The sequence below is a fragment of the Moschus berezovskii genome, chromosome 3, assembly GCF_049115385.1.
Source record: "Moschus berezovskii isolate FMDL1 chromosome 3, NW_MosBer_1.0, whole genome shotgun sequence".
NCBI classification, from domain to species: Eukaryota; Metazoa; Chordata; class Mammalia; order Artiodactyla; family Moschidae; genus Moschus; species Moschus berezovskii.
In genome coordinates, this window is record NC_142462.1 from 45,110,482 (window position 1) to 45,129,526 (window position 19,045).

The following is a 19,045-nucleotide window of genomic DNA, read 5'->3' on the forward strand; positions in this document are numbered from 1 at the left end:
TAGACGGCAGCCCACCCGGCTTTCCCGTCCCTGGGATTCTCCAGGCAAGAACACTGGAGTGGGTTGCCATTTACTTCTCCAGTGCATGAAAGTGAACAGGAAAAGTGAAGTCGCTCTGTCATGTCGACTCTTAGCGACCCCATGGACTGCAGCCTACCAGGCTCCTCTGTCCATGGGATTTTCCAGGAATTTTAGATTCCTGTTCTTTATAACCATTTTAAATTTACTCCTTTTGGGTATTGAGGCCATTCTTGACTGACTATTGGAAAACACGCTGATCCTCATGCCCTTTGCAATTTTTCTCCATATCACCTATTGTCAAAAGTACAGTGTCTTCTCCTTTATTATTTCATTTATTGTCTTTGCTTCCCTAACCAGAATTTATGGGTGGGGATTTTTGTTTTACATGATCACGTTTTTAGGTTTATTATGTACCCAGAAAAATGCCTGGCTCACAGTAGGTTCTCTGTAATTAATATGACGAGTCAATGAATGAACAGTCCACTTTTTCCATCAAACTGCTTTTAATTTAGGTGAATTCACCAATTCAGCACTCCCACTTAAAACAACACCAAAAGAAAAGAAACAAAGCAAAACAAATAAACGAGATTTGATTCATCCTTTCACTCTACCTTTTTTGGAGTTGGGCTTTTCCGTCTGCTTTCTCCTATGTGTTTCTTCTTTTGATAAAAGGATGACAGTATACTTTCTAAAATATATTTCAATCCAGCATTTGTGTGTGTGTGTATGGATTATCTATAGCATCACATCTATGAAATTTTTATAAACCAGAGCACCAAAATGTGTTCCTCATGCCCTTTTTCTTTTACACAGCTCAATTCAGTCACTCAGTCGTGTCTGACATTTTATGACCCCATGGACTGCAGCACGCCAGGCTTCCCTGTTCATCACTAACTCCCAAAGCTTGTTCAGACACATATCCTTCAAGTCAGTGATGCCATCCAATCATCTCATCCTCTGTCGTCCCCTCCTCTCCCTGCCTTCAATCTTTCCCAGCATCAGGGTCTTTTCAAATGAGTCAGTTCTTCCCATCAGGTGGTCACAGTATTGGAGTTTCAGCTTCAGCATCAGTCCTTCCAATGAATATTCAGGACTGATTTCCTTTAGGATGGACTGGTTGGATCTCCTTGCTGTCCAAGGGACTCAAGAGTCTTCTCCAATACCACAGTTCAAAAGCATCAGTTCTTCGGGGCTCAGCTTTCTTTCTAGTCCAACTCTCACATCCATACATGACCATTGGAAAAACCATAGCTTTGACTAGATGGACCTTTGTTGGCAAAGTAATGTCTCTGCTTTTTAATATGCTATCTAGGCTAATCATAGCTTTTCTTCCAAGGAGCAAGCGTCTTTTAATTTCATAGCTGCAGTCACCATCTGCAGTGATTTTGGAGCCCAAGAAAATAGTCTGTCACTGTTTCCATTGTTTCCCCGTCAATTTGCCATGAAGTGATGGGACCAGATGTCATGATCTTAGTTTTCTGAATGTTCAGTTTCAAGCCAGCTTTTCCACTCTCTTCTTTCACTTTTATCAAGAGGCTCTTTAGTTCTTCTTCTGCCAGAAGGGTGGTGTCATTGAGAATTAGGTTATTGATATTTCTTCTGGCACTCTTGATTCCAGTTTGTGCTTCATCCACCCCGACATTTTGCATTATGTACTCTGCTTCCCTTGTGGCTCAGCTACTAAGGAATCTGCCTGCAATGCAGGAGACCTGGGTTCGATCCCTGAGTTGAGAAGATTCCCTAGAGAAGAGAAAGGCTACCCACTCCAGTATTCTGGCCTGGAGAATTCTATGGACTGTATAGTCCATGGGGTCATGAAGAATTGGACATGACTGAGCGACTTTCCCCTTCACTTTCAAGCAGGGTGACAGTATACAACCTTGACTACTCCTTTTCCCTATTTGGAACCAGTCTGTTGTTCCTTGTTCAGTTATAACTGTTGCTTGTTGACCTGCATACAGATTTCTCAGGAGGCAGGTAAGATAGTCTGGTATTCCCATCTCTTTAAGAATTTTCTACAGTTTGTTGTGATCTATACATACAATGGCTTTGGCTTAGTTCTTTTACACAGTGAGACTTTTTACATCATGACCCCAAATGATCAAGAACATCAAAAAGAAAATATAGAATGTGCTCTACAAAATCAGGAGAGAAAGTAACAGCAATTGAAAGAACTAGCAGTGTACACTCAAAGAATTTTTTCAGAGCTAGACATATCCTTTACGATTTATCTGTCTTAAAAAAAGATTTTTCTATCAAAAAAGAAATGCATTTCAGAAATAGCACATGTTTTATAAGTAGTGATACATGCAACTTTTTGCACTAAAATAAGCTACATTTAAAACGTTATCACCTCTATCGGGTCTTAAAAATACATAAACTGCCAAGTGTTACAGCTGATTTTTCCTACCCTTAGACTTGTTGAACAATTTTGGAACTTTTTTGGTAATAGATTCCTTATTAAAATATTTTTGTTCCAGAGTTTAAGCCAGGATCCTATTGCAAAGCAGATGGTATTCATGAGCTGATTTTTACAAGAATATGTTTTGCTTCACTGATTGCTGTTTTGATAGCTATTTTTAAGATTTTTGGAACCCTTTAATGTCTATTTCAGAGAGTAATTTCCATAACCTAAATTGAGAAATTTTATTTCTGTCAATTTTATTTCTGTCAGAATGTACAGATTTAAGAAATAACGACTGTGATGGCCAAATTTGATTTAAAGAATAATATTTTTTAGGGGTTGTTTTTCATTATTCTCTTTGGAAAGGAACATAAGAAATCAGTCTATTAAAACTGAGTTTGATGAAATAAGCTATTTTATAATGGTACTATTTACATACATGAGAGAAAAAGTTCTCATTTATTAAAGACAGGCTTTCTAAATAGTAGTTCAGTTCAGTTCAGGCACTCAGTCGTCTCTGACTCTTTGCGACCCCATGGACTGCAGCAGGCTTCCTTCCAGGCTTCCCTGTCCATCACCAACTCTCGGACAGAGCTTACGCAAATGCACGTCCATTGAGTCTGTGATGTCATCCAGCCATCGCATCCTCTCTCTTCCCCTTCTCCTCCCACCTTCAATCTTTTCTAGCATCAGGGTATTTTCAAGTGAGTCAGTTCTTCACATCAGGAGGCCAAATTTGGAGCTTCAGCTACAGCATCAGTCCTTCCAATGAATATTCAGGACTGATTTCCTTTAGGATGGACTGGTTGGATCTCCTTGCAGTTCAAGGCACTCTCAAGAGTCTTCTTCCAACACCATAGGTCAAAAGCATCAATTCGTCTGAGCTCAGCTTTCTTTATAGTCCCACTCTCACATCCATACATGACCACTGGAAAAACCATAGCTTTGACTAGATGAACCTTTGTTGTAAAGTAATGTCTCTGCTTTTTAATATGCTGTCTAAGTTGATCATAGCTTTTCTTCCAAAGAGCAAGCATCTTTTAATTTCATAGCTGCAGTCACCATCTGCAGTGATTTTGGAGCCCAAGAAAACAGTCTGTCACTGTTTCCATTGTTCCCCCATCAATTTGCCATGAAGTGATGGTACCAGATGCCATGATCCTAGTTTTCTGAATGTTCAGTTTCAAGCCAGCTTTTCCACTCTCCTCTTTCACTTTCATCAAGAGGCTCTTTAGTTTTTCTTTGCTTTCAGCCATAAGGGTAGTGTCATCTGAGGTTGCTGATATTTCTCCTGGTATTTTGATTCCAGCTTGTGCTTCATCCAGTCCAGCATTTTTCATGATGTAATCTGCATATGAATTAAATAAGCAAGATGACAATATATAGCCTTGACATACTCCTTTCCCTATTTGGAACCAGTCTGTTCCATGTCCAGTTCTAACTGTTGCTCTTTGACCTGCATGCAGATTTTTCAGGAGGCAGGTAAGGTGGTCTGGTATTTCCATCTCTCTAAGAATTTTCCACAGTTTGTTGTGATCCACACAGTCAAGGCTTTGGCGTAGTCAATAAAGCAGAAGTAGATGTTTTTCTGGAACTGTCTCACTTTTTCAGTGATCCAACAAATGTTGGCAATTTGATCTCTGGTTCCTCTGCCTTTGTAAAGCCAGCTTGAACATCTGGAAGCTCATGGTTTACATACTGTTGAAACCTGTCTTGGACAATTTTGAGCATTACTTTGCCAGCATGTGAGATAAGTGCAATTGTGTGGTAGTTTGAGCATTCTTTGGCATTGCCTATCTTTGGGATTGGAATGAACACTGACCTTTTCCAGTCCTGTGGCCACTGCTGAGTTTTACAAAGTTGCTGGCATATTGAGTGCAGTCCTTTCACGGCATCATCTTTTAGGATTTGAACTAGCTCAACTGGAATTCCATCACCTCCACTAGCTTTGTAGTGATGCTCCTAAGGCCCACTTGACTTCACATTCCAGGATGTCTGGCTCTAGGTGAGTGATCACACCATCGTGATTATCTGGGTCATGAAAGTCTTTTTTTGAAGTTTTTCTGTGTATTCTTGCCATCTCTTTGTAATATCTTCTGCTAGGGCCATATCATTTCTGCCTGTCTTTCCATGAAATGGTCCCTTGGTATCTGTCATTTTCTTAAAGAAATCTTTAATCATTCCCATTCCATTGTTTTCCTCTATTTCTTTACATTAATCACTGAGGAAGGATTGCTTGTCTCTCCTTGCTATTCTTTGGAACTCTGCATTCAAATGAATATATCTTTCCTTTTCTCCTTTGCCTTTCATTTCTCTTCTTTTCACAGCTATTTATAAGGCTTCTTCAGACAACCATTTTGCCTTTTTGCATTGCTTTTTCTTGGGGAAGCTCTTGATCACTGCCTCCTGTCAATGTCATGAACCTCCGTCCATAGTTCATCAGGCACTCTGTCTATCAGATCTAATCCCTTGAATCTATTTGTCACTTCCACTGTATAATCGTAAGGGATTTGATTTAGGTCATACCTGATTGGTCTAGTGGTTTTCCTTACTTTCTTCAATTCAAGTCTGAATTTGGCAATAGGGAGTTCATGATCTGAGCCACAGTCAGCTCCCAGTCTTGTTTTTGATAACTGTATACAGCTTCTCCATCTTTGGCTGCAAAGAATATTATCAGTCTGATTTTGGTGTTGACCATCTGGTGATGTCCATGTGTAGAGTCTTCTCTTGTATTGTTAGAAGTGGGTGTTTGCTATGACCAGTGCATTCTCTTCACAAAACTGAATAGCCTTTGCCCTGGTTCATTCCGTGCTCCAAGGCCAAATTTGCCTGTTACTCCAGGTATTACTTGACTTCCTACTTTTGCATTCCAGTCCCCTATAATGAAAAGGACATCTTTTTGGGGTGTTAGCTCTGGAAGGTCTTGTAGGTCTTCATAGAACCATTCAACTTCAGCTTTTTCAGCATTAGTGGTCACAGTACAGACTTGGATTACTGTGATATTGAATGGCTTGCCTTGGAAACAAGCAGAGATCATTCTGTCATTTTTGAGATTGCATCCAAGTACTGCATTTCAGATTCTTGTTAACTGTGATGGCTACTGCATTTCTTCTAAGGGATTCTTGCCCACAGAAGTAGATAAAATGGTCATCTGAGTTAAATTCTAAATAGTAGAGACCTCATTTTTTTCTATAGCTCTACCGCTTCATTGCTAGTATACTTTTCTTGTCATAGTTCTTCTCTATGATTAAAATCTTGAATTATTATTATATGTTATTATGTTATATTATTATAAAATAGGAAATAATATTAAAGTATTTTTCAAAAAATAACAGTAAGATAATACTTTACAGTAATTAATTATTAGGATTTGATAAAAATCAAAACTACTTCATACATGTAGACAAATGTCTATAAAAACCAGAAATTTTTTTAATTGATCTCATCACTTTGTTGCTTAGCAGTTAACCTTTGCTATTTCACTGTGATTAATAGGATTAACTTCAAAACAAATCTGTTCAGATTGAAGGATGAAAAAATTTATATTATTTGTGTTATAGTTTCTTAACATCTACATTTCAAAGTATGTAAATAAGCATAATTATAAGATACATATATATGTTCTTAATGTTCAGTAAAAGACCTTGACTGAAAATTAGCCCTAAATATTAGGATATATTGGTTTAATACAGGGAAGTTCTGAATTAATAGAGCATTGATTATTACTGACCCAGTTTAAGAACACAGAGCATCATTTAACAGTTATTAGCTTCCTAAGTGGAGAAGGCAATGGCAAGCCACTCCAGTACTGTTGCCTAGAAAATCCCATGGATGGAGGAACCTGGTAGGCTGCAGTCCGTGGGGTCGCTAAGGGTCGGACATGACTGGGCGACTTCACTTTCACTTTTCACTTTCACACATTAGAGAAGGAAATGGCAACCCACTCCAGTGTTCTTGCCTGGAGAATCCCAGGGACGGGGGAGCCTGGTGGGCTTCCGTCTATGGGGTCACACAGAGTCGGACACGACTGAAGTGACTTAGCAGCAGCAGCAGCTTCCTAAGTATTTTATCATAATATTCCTAATTCAGTAGATTACTTATTTTGAATAACTGTGCAGTTTATAACTGACTACATAAAGCTGCATGCATATTCTCAAAAATATATCCCTTCCCAGTGAACAGGTATGCACTTTTGTATATTTTTTTATGTTTTTTAAAATTACTACTCATTTAGGATCCTTTAATCTGCCACGTGTGCTGTTACTGAAATAAAAAACAAGCAACTAAAGTGTAACATAAAAATTTGGAAAAGTTTTGAGGTATAATGTACATGCTGCTGCTGCTGCTGCTAAGTCACTTCAGTCGTGTCCGACTCTGTGTGACCCCATAGACAGAAGCCCACCAGGCTCCCCCGTCCCTGGGATTCTCCAGGCAAGAATACTGGAGTGGGTTGCCATTTCCTTCAATAATGTACATAGTGACATCAAAATGTAATAGTTGCTTGACTTTTTCTTAGCATTATTTCCAACATAAAATACATGTTTGTGATAGAAATATATGCCTATATACATATACATATATGCATAAACTAGTTAATACCTTTATATCCTTGTATAACTAATAAAATATTTTCACATGCAGTTGCCTGGCCCAAATCCAAACCATTTATTTCTGTAGATTTTTTATTTATTTTATTCCGTATTTTAAAAATGATAAATCTGAAGTTAGGTCAGTATTTTTTGAACCTATCCATATCCACCCAACATTAATTTCATTTGTAGCAAATGAATTTTATTCTATTTAACAGGGTTTTCTTTTTGATTCTCTATCTTGAATGGTGCATAGAGTTTGAATTAAGAAAGCACCAGAACAAGCAGAGTGAGGTAAAATGAGACTTAAATGAACTATTTAGTTAACTGAGGTAGCTTAGTCTAAAGCTATAAACAATAAAAGGAGTTATTTTCTCCTTAAGAACAGTTTGCTGGAGATTCAAATTAAAACAGTCAAGAAAAGTGAGTTGAACACAATATAAGAAACCCTAGAGCTAACTTATAGAACTGCTGTCTCTATTTTTTTTTTTTTTTGGTTTAAAAAATTTTATGAGATGGTAAATAAAAGCTTAACTTCATAAAGAACAGTAAATAACCCTTATGAGTTAGTAAACAGTCAGTCACAGGAGAAGAGTTGAAGCTAAAAGGGATTATACTCATCATTCTCCTCCTCTTTCTTCAAGTGAAAGAAAAAAATATAGACCAAGTCACTCTTAATAAATTTGACTGAATTTTAATTTCTGATCTAGTAAATGGTGTATTTTGACATGATAGGGACAAGGCAGGTCCCCACTGTTGTTTTTTTTATAAAACAGCGCTAATCACATAGCTCAGTCTCCAGGCACTTTTAAAGGGTTAGTCATTAATTTACTTTTTAGAAGTTCGAACTAAAATCAAGATTTAAAGTACTTACTAGTGCTAATTTTAGAGAGCTTCATGATAATTCATAAAAGACCCACATCACAACATTGATTTTCCTTTTGACATAAATAAATGTGCATTAATTCATTCAGTGTGAAACAGGAATTAAAATGATAGAAATGTTTCTAATAAAATAATATTGAGTTTAGAAAAAGTTTATTTGCTTTGCTTTCAACTGGTTCTCCCATTTATGGATGAGCTGATGCCTGTAACTGCTCACTCAAATGCACATCAGTAACCTCAGGTTTTCTTAATAATCCATTTGGAAAATCATCTAGTCGCCATCAAAGTATGCCTCTACTCTCATATAACTTAATTTATAGAATCGAAAAGTTAACCTCTTAAAATTATAACATTTAGTAAAAATATTGTATTTATGAAAGTCTATCCATGAGAGTCATCATCTTAGATGACTGTATGTTTCTTGACACTTACTTAATTCAATTGCCATCCTTTATCAGTTAGTTCCTAATAGCATTTTCTAAAGAACCACACACTTCTCCAGTTTGTACAGAAGCACCATGGTCCTACTTTCCAGGAAATTTTGTTAATTTAATTTAATTTGAAGGAAGCTATTTATGTGACATAGCTTTATGAAGAAGATCTGTTTTTATTTACTGCGAGTATGTTTAGATAAAAGCAACTCTGAACTGTTTTAATATCATGATCCAAGGTTTTCTAGGCCAGGGATAATCAATCAATGAAAGAGGAATAAAAAACAATAATAGTGATTTCTGTGATTTTGTGGTGAGGTATTTCAAGAGTCTAAACATAAAATACCTTTATTATCTCAATATAATTTAGTAAAGACTGTGCCACTATTAAAAGGATCATTTTATTTCTCATGGCTTTAGATAAGTACTTATTGAATCATTCCTCAAATTGCTAGCCATCTGAAGCTCTGGAAAACATATAATAGTAATCAATCTTCATTTTAATACTCCATGTACAGAATGTAGTATAATTAGAGATTTACATTTTAAAGCATTTGAAATACAGTTAATTTTGTTATGATGAGAGATTGCCAATGAGAGATTCAAATGAGGAGGTATTTTATAGAAGTGTTGGAATCACTCCAGTCCCTCTTTGTGGATCAACAGTTTGTTCTCAAAATGAAATAAGTCATGGGCCAACAATATTATAATATTTAGCATGCTGAATGAAGGGAGGAAGAGATGTGTCTTACTTTTTAATATATATTTATTAATCTATTTTAGGATAAGTTTCCATGTTAATTCTTGGAAATTTGTATTAACTTGATTATTCTACTTGAGATTGCTCACATAAACTATTAACACATTTTCTGGTAAAGGGATGTAGTCATTATCTCTTGGTAGTTTATTAGAACTGTAAATGATTTTGCCCTTGAAGAAGGAATCGATGTTAGATAGTTTTTCTTAACATTCCATATCCTAGTCCAGCAGCACATACAGAAGTTAAATGGTATAGAAATGAGAAAATAGGAGGTATCTGTGTTTATTTTCCAGTGATTTGATCAGATTTTAATTCTTATGCTATCATGTTTTCATAAATTAAGGTTAAACAAATGCTGTTAATTACTTCTTTGTTTTTCTTTGTGCTCACTGGTTACCACACCTTCTTTCTGCTTAGCTGAGAACATATAGGCAAAATATGTTTTGCTGCCCCAATAAATTTTTGAAGTAGTAACTACCTTGGTACCTTTAAGCATTTTCTTTTCTCCTAGGCAAGTGATCAAGAAAGTACAATTTTGAATGAAGCAAAAAAAAAAACTAGCTTAGAAATATATCTGTAGCACACAGCAGTGTGTTTTTCCAATAAAAATGTAAAATCTAGAAATGACAAAGATAGATAAATGGGAGGGATAGAGGGTAGAATTGAGGAGGGAGAAATACTTGCACATACATATGTCTAAAAACTGATCACCTTAAAAACTGCTAAGAGGGCTTTCTAGAATACCTTATACAGATTTTAGGGGAAAAGAAATTAATCTGTTTGGGACATTCCAGAGAATAGAAACAATACGTGTTGCACAGACTGACATCTCTAATGCTTCTGTCCAGTGAGGTAGAAACTAGTTTTCTGCTTGGCTGCCCAGCCCAAGAGCAATGACTTTCAGCAAGAAAACAAGACAAACTGGGACAAGAGGTGCATTAAGGCAAAGCAGAAGATGTCTCATGATATATTGAGTGCCACTTTCACAGTATTAATTGGAGAACATTTTTGTCTCTACTACTAGACTTTAAGAACTAACTTGTGTGTGACTTTTAAATATATATTCATTACTTTGTTTTTATTTTCTGACTGTTAAGTTCTTGTGACTTAGTTTCTTGCTTTTTTGATGCTACTAGAATATTACAATAATTAAGGAAGAAGTACTTTTAAAAAACAATTTCAAGTATATTCGCAAATGGTAAATTCTATCCCATGGCCAGAGAGAGTCAAGACTGTTTATTGTTAAAAGTGTCTATATTTTTTTCAATCATTCAGTGATATTTTCATAGCAATGATGATACTGCTTATTTAGAGTTTGATTCATGGAAATAGTTATTAAATTGTTCCACACTACTTTAGTTGAAGAAGTCTGATGGCTTTCTATGTGCCAGGCATTGTGCCATATTGCAATGACTAGTGGATTTTAGATGTTTTCCGTTCAGTTCAGTTCAGTCGCTCAGTCATGTCCGACTCTTTGCGACCCCATGAATCACAGCACAGGCCTCCCTGTCCATCACCAACTCCCGGAGTTCACTCAAACTCATGTCCATCGAGTCGGTGATGCCATCCAGCCATGTCATTCTCTGTCGTCCCCGTCTCCTCCAGTGTTTAAAGTATTTTTCCAGAATGGTATCATTTAGAATTTCGTTTGTCACAGGTCAACCCGTGTTATTTTTTATTTTTCTTGTATATCTTAAAGCAGTAGAAATAACAGCCCTTGCACTCAACATTTAGAATCTATTTTATCTCTGTGTAGGGGTGGGGGTAGAATGTTAAAAATGAGTCTGTTTTGGGAATACATTATTAATGATACAATGCATTGGATAGAATGCTGAATATTTTATATTCAACTGCTATTTTGTCTCCAAACTGGAAACTATAGATAGTGGTGTAGAGAGACCCCTTAACAGCGAGTTAATGCTTTCATTGACATTTCAGAGAGTGAAACTCTCCTTCTAGTCCATTTACATGGATATTCATATATTTTAAAGAGCTATCTTGTTTGAAGGGACAAATATCCTAGACATTTTATCTATCCTCCTAATACTTAAAAGGCATAGACATTTATAGAAAGATATTTATACCCTAATGAGAAGGAATGACCAGGTACAGAGCAGAAGTAAAAGTATCAGAGAACTTATAATATGTGTAAGTAGTAGTATTCTTCTTCCAAAGACAAAGACTTCTCTCGTAATCAAGTAAATACAGGCCCTGAGTGAGAATTCCTGTAAGGCAAGACAAATGACTCTGAGAGCAATTTCTGTCCTCCGGTTCTGTATATTATCCTGCACAGCTGAAGGGCAGTCTTACTCATAATCTCAGTCAGTACTATAAACAATAAACATGCACTTAGGTTTTTGCACTCAGCTATCAGATATGTGTTTCTGGTTTTTGTTGTTACTATTTTGATTCTTGTTTTCTTAAATTATTTTTAAGATAGAAAGGATTTCTCAATTTTAAAGTTGAGGTTAGTTATCCAGTTGATTTCCCTTAGTGATTCTGGTAATTAATTTCTCAAACTAGATAACTGTTGTTTCCTCTAAAGTTTGTAATCCCTTTTTAATTACACCATTGATCTTTTGAACTCAGAGTAGCAAACAACTTTTAACAAAGATCTAATATCTACATACTTTTTCATTCAGACCAGGAATTCCTTATCTTTTGATTTTTCCTTAGTTATTGCACCTGTGGAAATTTTCCCAAGATTTTTATCGGGTTAAGCTAGAAAAATTAATCTTCTGCACTGAAAGAGACATTCTCATTAATGGTTGTAAGCATCTATTTTTTTCTCCCTGTTCTCTAATAAAACTGTGTTTTTTAAATCTTGGTTGAATATCTTCTGAGTATTTATTCATGTTAATCCAAAATATGCGAATCATCCTATCTAATCAAGGGATTGATTTTAGGATCATAATTGATAAAAAGGCAAAGTCTAATATGTTCCTCTCCTTATTAATTTGCTTAGATTGTTATCATAGCCAAGAATATCTCTTTTTCTTTCACCCTTTATCTCAGAAGCTCTCTTTTTCAAGGTGTCATCCTAGTTTCTGCCTTTTCCATTCAGACAGAGACACTACAAGATACAAACACCAGCATTCTCTATAAGCTAAATAGCAATAGATTAGGGATCTCGTCCTGAAGACACCGTCTTGTATGTCCTGTGACATCTCTGATTTTTCAACCAGTGTCTGTTTTGCCTCTATCTTCCCCTGGAGACATTTGACATTGTATAGTGGCATCTTTCCTCATGATGTACTCTGCATATAAGTTAAATAGGCAGGGTGACAATATACAATCTTGATGTACTGCTTTTCCTATTTGGAACCAGTCTGTTGTTCCATGTACAGTTCTGACTGTTGCTTCCTGACCTGCATACAGGTTCCTCAAGAGGCAGGTCAGGTGGTCTGGTATTCCCATCTCTTTCAGAATTTTCCACAGTTTATTTTGATCCACACAGTCAAAAGCTTTGGCATAGTCAATGAAGCAGAAATAGATGTTTTTCTGGAACTCTCTTGCTTGCTCCATGATCCAGCGGATGTTGGCAATTTGATCTCTGGTGCCTTTGCCTTTTCTAAAACCTGCTTGAACATCTGGAAGTTCACGATTCACATATTGCTGAAGCCTGGCTGGGGGAATTTTGAGCATGACTTTACTAGCGTGTGAGGTGAGTGCAATTGTGTGGTAGTTTGAGCCTTTCTTTGGCATTCCCTTTCTTTGGGATTGGAATGAAGACTGACCTTTTCCAGTCCTGTGGCCACTGCTGATTTTTCCAAATTTGCTGGCATATTGAGTGTAGCACTTTCACAGCATCATCTTTCAGGATTTGAAATAGCTCAATTGGAATTCCATCACCTCCACTAGCTTTGTTCGTAGTGATGCTTTCTAAAGCCCAATGACTTCACATTCCAAGATGTCTGGCTCCAGGTTAGTGATCGCACCATCGTGATTATCTTGGTCGTACATCATGAGGAACACTGGGCTGGAAGAAGCACAAGCTGGAATCAAGATTGCCGGGAGAAATATCAATAACCTCAGGTATGCAGATGACAGCTTTATGGCAGAAAGTGAAGAGGAACTAAAAAGCCTCTTGATGAAAGTGAAAGAGGAGAGTGCAAAAGTTGGCTTGAAGCTCAACATTAAGAAAACTAAGATTATGGCATCTGGTCCCATCACTTCATGGGCAATAGATGGGGAAACAGTGGAAACAGTGTCAGACTTTTTTGGGCTCCAAAATCACTGCAGATGCTGATTGCAGCCAGGAAATTAAAAGACGTTTACTCCTTGGAAGGAAAGTTATGACCAATCTAGATAGCATATAAAAAGCAGAGACATTACTTTGCCAACCAAGGTCCGTCTAGTCAACGCTGTGGTTTTTCCCATGGTCATGTATGGATGTGAGAGTTGGACTGTGAAGAAAGCTGATCGCCGAAGAATTGATGCTTTTGAACTGTGATGCTGGAGAAGACTCTTGAGAGTCCCTTGGACTGCAAGGAGATCCAACCAGTCCATTCTAAAGGAGATCAATCCTGGGTGTTCATTGGAAGGACTGATGCTAAAGCTGAAGCTGCGATACTTTGGCCACCTCATGCGACGAGTTGACTCACTGGAAAAGACTCTGATGCTGGGAGGGATTGGGGGCGGGAAGAGAAGGGGACAACAGCGAATGAGATGGCTGGATGGTATCACCGACTCGATGGACATGAGTTTGAGTGAACTCCGTGAGTTGGTGATGGACAGGGAGGCCTGGCGTGCTGTGATTCATGGGGTCGCAAAGAGTCGGACACGACTGAGCGACTGAACTGAACTGAGTGGCATTTTTGATTGACAGGACTGGAATAGGAAGTGCTGAGTGGGTAGAGGCCAGAGTTTCCACTAAACATTCTACAGTTTACAAAACAGTCCTCCCACTCCCAACATAGAATCGTTTAGAAATAAATGTCAGTAGTGCCAAGGTTAAGAAAGATTAATTACTTACATTGATGCTGGACCATAAGTAGTCACAGTCTGCATGCCGATCCCTAACAAATTGCATGACCACTTTCTATTGTTACATCCAAAAGTTGGCAGCTATGTCAAAGCATAATGTAAAATCCTTTGCTGAAGTCCTGTGAGATTGTATCTCCTGTTTCTATGTTATCTATATGGACTGCCACATTATGATTGAAGGAAATTAAATTGGGCTGTTATAATTTTCTCTTTAGCAGAGCTATGATCCTTGCCACCCAGTACTCTGCATTGCAAGTCATCAACAGTGATTGCACATTTAGAGTTTGATGGTTTGTCCTGGTAGTTAACATATTAGAGTTAATTTGACCGGTATGTAATAACCAGGGTTGCTTTTTCCACCTTTTAGAAAAAGGAAATGGATGAGTGGAGACTTTAATATAGATAAATTTTCAAGGGTTTTATATATTATATATATGCACATACATATAAAATACATATTATATATAGCATTTATAGTATGTATTACCTATGAATTAAATTCTTTCTCTTCATATATATATATACACACTGGTGTGTGGGCTTCCCTGGTTACTCAGATGGTAAAGAATTTGCCTGCTATGCAGAAGACATGGGGTTGATCTCTTGGTTGGGAAGATCCCCTTGAGAAGGGAATGGCTACCCACTCCAGTATTCTTGCCTGGAGAATTCCATGGACAGTAGAGTCTGGCAGGCTACAGTCCATGGGGTCGCAAAGAGTCAGACGTGGCTGAGTGGCTTTCACTTTCATTTGTTTGTATATATAAATAAATATATATATTTGTTTTTTGCTTCTCCGTTTTTCCTCTTTCTGTTTGCATTCAGCCACTCTCTGTATGTATTTCCATCTCACAGGAACTAATGCATCACCAGAATGAAGTGCATTTCTTCTATCATATGAGATGCATGGTATCCATGGGCTCCTTCAAGAAGTGTTGTTTAAAATATCTTCAGACAGCAAAACTTATGCTGGAGTTTGTTTGCTTCCTATCACTATTGCAATTGAAATTGACTTTTCTTCAAGTCTTTTTCAACCTCCATTCTATTCTTAGGACTTCCTTTCCTTTCCTTTCCTTTGGTCTATTATTTGCACAAGTATTTTTAAATATTTGTTTTTAGTACAATTATTTTTCATATTAAGGGCACCAGATCTGTTTGAAAACTTTGACCAGGCTAGTCATCAAGGAAAGAAAATCTTATTAAACACCAAGGTTTTTCTAGATTGTTATTATCGTCTCTAATCATGACCTTCAGCTGCATCATCATTAATCATGATAAACTTCCTTTGATACATCTCTTGATCTTTTCTAAGCAATTACAGTTTCAGTTCTCTAGAGTTCTGTACTCTTATTTTGGGCTTCCTAGGTGATGCTAGTGGTAAAGAATCCACCTGCCAATGCAGGAGAAGCAAGAGGCATAGGTTTGATCCCTGGGTTAGGAAGATCCCCTGGAATAGGAAATGACAACCCGCTCCCGTATTACTACCTGAAAAATTCCATGAACAGAGAAGGATGGTGGGCTATAGTTCATGGAATCACAAAGAGTTGGACACAATGAGCATGCACTCTTATTTTATATTATATTAATTAGAATTAGTCATTTTAGAAGTTATTATCTAGAAAGCTGTTCTTTTTAAATTATAAGTTGGCAAGACTTTAAATTCTCTATTTCTCTCTGTTTTCTGGAATAATAACTAATTTAGTCTCTTTACTTGTTTTAAGTAAGTTAGTGAAAGTCATTCAGTTATGTCTGACTGTTTGTGACCCCATGCGCTGTAGCCTGTCAGGCTCCTCTGTCCATGTTATTCTCCAAGCAGAACACTGGAGTGGGTAGCTGTTCTCTTCTCCTGGGGATCTTCCCAACCCAGGGATCAAACCCAGGTCTCCCACGTTGCAGATGGATTCTTTGCCATCTGAACTACCAGGGAAGCCCGATTTGCTCCTTAGATAAACTGATAATGTAACAATAATCTCCTTACCATATAGGAAAACTGAGTCCCAGGGAGTTTAAGCAACTTGCTGAAGTTCTCACAGCTGGTAACAGCAGGGCCAGGATTGAAACTGAGTCTAGCCTGAGAGACTAAGCTTACAATCACATTACATTTCCTGTCATTTGGGAGGAATATAGCTAAAATCTTGACAAGTCTCCAACTTTGTTATCAAGTAGTAGAGAACAGCAGAGCTATTTTGTCTTGTGGGGATTGAGTGCTTAGCTGAGCTGGCTCATTAAGTATTGCATTGGCTAAAAAGCTTGTTTGGGTTTTTTCCATAAGATGGTGTGAAAAATTAAAAGAAACTTTTTGGCCAACCCAATGTCTAGCTACTACCAACCAACTTTGTCACTTGTTTCTATGACTCACGTCCCTGGCACACAAAATATTGATAAATACAAGTCATGGATCATTAAATATTTGCAACCCTGAAGGAAAATTAGAAATCCCTAATACCTGGAGTGTTTCTTTAACCTAGGGTTTTATTTTGAAAATAACCAAAGACTAAGCTTGACTAAGCTCACTCTGTCAAGTGAGAACTGTAAACTGTTAAACATAAATTAAGATAAATTTTATACATGTATGAGCAATCAGCAGTAAGAACTAATATCAGTCTCTAGTTTAGTTCTTTATAACCATTACTCTTAACATAGTTGTCTTTTTTGCAGTTCCTCATACTATTATCTTTCTGGTGATTTCACATATACTCTCATCCCACACAGTGAATTCTGGGAAATTCATTTCTTGACTCAGAGTTTTAAAAATAATTGAACAGGTTCTTGTTTTATCTTTTCATTTATTTATTCTTTCATTTACTGTTTGTGTGTGTGTATATATATATATATATGTATGTATATATATATGCACCCATTTAATGGGTGCCTTCAGCATTTTTAAAAATTAATTTTCAAAGTGTGTGTGTTCACCTCAGAAATTTCTTTCATTCTCTCTATTTGTTCCATTGCATTGTTACCTTCTCTGTTCTGTGTGCTTTCTCTCTGCCAGGATCAGCTTTTTGTGTTACATTAATTGGTGGGTATTTTTAACCTCCTTTGGTGGAAATCCTTACTTTGAAATATCTTCATCTTAAGCTATGCTATTACAGTTTCAGAGTAACACAGTGAAACTTTCTTTTTCAAACCATTTCACAACCACAATCTTGTAGTACAGATGAACATTTTTAACTTGAAAATTCTTATCCAGATACCAAATGTACTAAATACAACTCAAGGAAAAGAAATGGTCATTAATTTCAGTCTCCTACTGAACTCCATGGTATTCAAAGGACCAGAAAGGTTATTGTGAAAAAACTTTTTTAAAAAATAGAAAACATATATATGTTAGTATTGGGGATAATTATTAAATAATTATTAATTTATTTATTATTATGGTCAGCACACTCTTTTTTTTTGCAAATAAGCAGTTTTCTAAATTATTTAGAATGTGAGTTTATCAAAAATCCATAGTTTTCTGTAGAAATGAGAGAATTTTACAAGGAAATGATATGTAATAGATGCCTATAGTATGTCCAGAATTGCACGTGGCTCAGTGGAAAGGAATCTGCCTGCCAATGCATTCTATCACTAGGTTGGGATGATCCCCTGGAGTACGAAATGGCAATCCACTCCAGTTTTTTTGCAGAAAAAATTCCATGGACAGGGGAGCCTGGTGGGCTACAGTCCATGGACATCACAGAAGAGCTGGTCATGACTTAGCAACTAAAGAACAACTACAGTATGTACCAATCATTTTGCACAGAGGTCTCATTTACTGTTCATAACAGCTCTGTGACTTGATTGTAGTAAGTAAAATTAAAAGAAATAAGGATGAGAGAGAATAAATAACATACCAAACAGCTGCTTTTGAGGCTCCAGTGCTCCATATTCCTCAAGATTTCTGTGAGAAATAAGCTAGTTTCAAAAACCATACTTGAAAGAATTATGCTGTTTATTGATTGTGAATTTCATTCAAATATTTTAAATTTCAGAAATACATTTAAACCTTAATTGACCTTTATGATATTGCTTCTGAATATTATTTCTGTTAAACAATAAGAGTAGATAAGTGGAGAAGAAAAAATGACAACAGAGAACAGATTTTAAAGCACTTATGGAAGTAAATTTGGAAATAGTAAAAAGACAATGGAAGTACAGGTCTTGAATGAATATGTATTTTGTTTGTAATATTTGGTGATTGGGTGAAAGGGAAGAATTAAGGTCTTTGGATTATTAGTAAGAAAAAGGAAAAAAAGAAGAATTTTGTAAAGAATATGCAGCTAGAAAGCAGAAAACCTGAGATCTAGTTGGGGGAATGTGCTACTAAATACTTGGGTAGCTTTGAGTGTATCAGTTTAATTATAGTCAAAATGATCTCAGGTCTTCCGATATTCTGAAATTAAATGATTCTCAAGACCAGTGATTCTTAGAATGCAAGTTATGACAAATTGACCAAATAAAATGGAAAATATCTGGCAGTTTACCTATATGCTTTCTCTGATATTTTTTAAATATTTCAGTGTTTTTTTTTTTAATAATTTTATTTATTTATTTATCAGCTATGCTGGATCTTTGTTGCTGTTCAGGGTTTTCTCTGGTTGTACTGTTCAATCTTCTCATTTAGGCAGTTTCTCTTATTGTAGAACCCGGGCTCTAGGGCGCAAGGGCTCAGCAGTTGTGGTCCTGGGATCGGAACACAGGCTCAGTAGTTGTAGTGCACGGGCTTAGTTGCTCTGTGGCATGTGGGGTCTTCCCAGACCAGGGATTGAACCCATGTCTCCTGCATTGGCAGGCACATTCCTTACCATTGAACCACCCAGAAAACCCTCAATGAATTTTTGAACTGTTTGTGGTCACTTCCTTTTGCTTCATGTGGTAGTTACTAAATTGTATTAAGAAGAAGCTAAAATCACCAAAGAATAGCAACATTGAAAAAAAATAGGAGATTCACATTGTTATAAAAATATTGAAAGAGTAAATAGGAAAT

The 19,045-nt window shown here is 36.6% G+C and overlaps 1 protein-coding gene across 1 annotated transcript in view; it reads left to right on the plus strand.

The window, feature by feature from the left end:
* PCLO (piccolo presynaptic cytomatrix protein) overlaps window positions 1–19,045 on the plus strand; it is a 316,952-nt gene that overhangs the window by 198,088 nt on the left and 99,819 nt on the right. The window lies entirely within an intron of this gene.